This window comes from Bison bison, unplaced genomic scaffold (genome assembly GCF_000754665.1).
Source record: "Bison bison bison isolate TAMUID 2011002044 unplaced genomic scaffold, Bison_UMD1.0 scf7180017863475, whole genome shotgun sequence".
Lineage (NCBI taxonomy): Eukaryota > Metazoa > Chordata > Mammalia > Artiodactyla > Bovidae > Bison > Bison bison.
In genome coordinates this window covers 72,381-74,335 of record NW_011494047.1, presented here as the reverse complement: position 1 = coordinate 74,335, position 1,955 = coordinate 72,381, and positions in this window count along the sequence as shown.

Genomic DNA, 1,955 nt, shown 5'->3' with positions numbered 1-1,955 from the left:
GTTTAAACCACCCAGTCTGTGGTATTTTGTTATGGTAGCCCAAGGAGATTAAGACATTCTATAATCCTTGTTATTTATGTGCTTGTAAAAACACTATTTTTTGAAATAGAATAGGCTTCATTAGACTGCCAAAGAGCATTAAAACATTAAAACCAGGTATGAAACCCTAATCTAAAGCAAGAGGATCATGGCAGGTTGTTACTCTTAGTATATACATCTGGCTTTTGAGTCACTCTACTTTCCTTATAGACTTGGCCAAGTCTGTTACTAATTATTCAGTATAGTAGAATGAAATATTTTAAAATCATGGTTCTCCAAAACCCAGCTTTTTTTGGGGGGTGGGGTTTGGGCAAGAATCAGGACTCAGAAAGATATCTCTACCAGGACCTACTTTCATTTGGGTGGCTAATCTGGGCCTAACTCTCCTAGGAATAAGGATGAATGATGAAATCCCTAAGTTCACAGAGTATGTGGTCTGCCATGCAAAGCAACTCTGTAAGAATAAGTACAAAGTAGAATGGTAAACACTTCAACACCTCTTCAACTTGAACTCACACTTTCCTATGCCGACCCTGTAGTCCATATTTATAACCATATGCCTTGTAATTCTGGGCTCCCCTGGTGGTTTCCCCTCACCTGTCTGTCCCCTACTCCCCCAAAGCTTCTGCTATTCCCTCTTCCCATGATCCTTCTACACTTGTAGGAGAGTTCTCCCCTTGTTCTAGATTCTGGCCATCATATCGTACTATTATTTCAGATCCCAATCTGTACTTGATAAAGGAGAACATGGTCTATGCATGGAAAAAAAGTTACTAGGACCTCATTTTTCTTCAACAGTGTTTTCTCTTCCACATAAATCACAAAAATATCTACATAGTGATATTCCTTGCCAATCAGCTTATAGAACACATGCACACGTGTGTGTGTGTGTGTGTATTCTTTTCTCAGTATAACACATACTACTGAATGCATTCTGCCCTATACAACTGTCTCCATTTGGGTAGATTTATGTTTTCCTTCTTCTCTGCTTGATGGCTGGCAACTTTAGGGCCAGATTTGTGACTTATTTATCCCAATACTTCTCCAGTACTAAGAAAAATGCTTGCGGTGCCACTTAGTAAAAATCTATTGAGTGATAAATAATTCAACGCTGCTGTAAAAAATAGCAAGTCATATCACTGAAGGAAATTATTTACAAAGTGCTCCTTTCTGAGCACTGCTGATCTATCACTCAATTTTAAAGTGTGACTAAAATCAGTCTCCTGTCCTGATCCTTTCTGATAATCCTTGAGATTTAATTAGAATAAAAACTTCTTAACTGCTCTTACTTGTGCTCATAGATCATATTCCCATAAAGCAAAATATGTGATGAATATGGTTTCCTCATGCATGGGGTTTCAAATGTGTTGTTTTATATGTATTTATTGCGTAAGAAGAGCAGTTTACAGAAACATTTTAAAAAAATTTTTAATAGGAAATCATTTTTTTTAATGCCACCTGAAAGATAATTTCAGTACTTTATGTCTCATTTGAGAAGAGATTATTTCTCATGTGGGGAGACATTAACTGAAGCGACTCTGAAGAGGAGCATCCATTAGAATGTGCTAGGTCATGCTACAGTTAACAACCCCACATCTCAGTGAATTAACACAATAGTTTACTTCTTGTTCACAAAACATGTCCATTCTAGGTGGAGAAGATACACTCAGAGTTCCTTTGTGAAGGAGGCCTCCATTCCTAAATGTGCCTCTCTAATAATTGCAGCAGGGAATGGGGACACGAAAAATTACTCACTGGGTCTTAAAGCTACCACTTGAAAAAACAGTCAGTACTTCTCATATGCCATTGGCCAATTATGTGTTCATGCAGAATTTTAACATTAGTGGGGAAGTGTAGTATGTGCACTAAAAGAGGAAAAACAAGGATATTTGTAAGGAGCTCTAAGAAAAAAAATC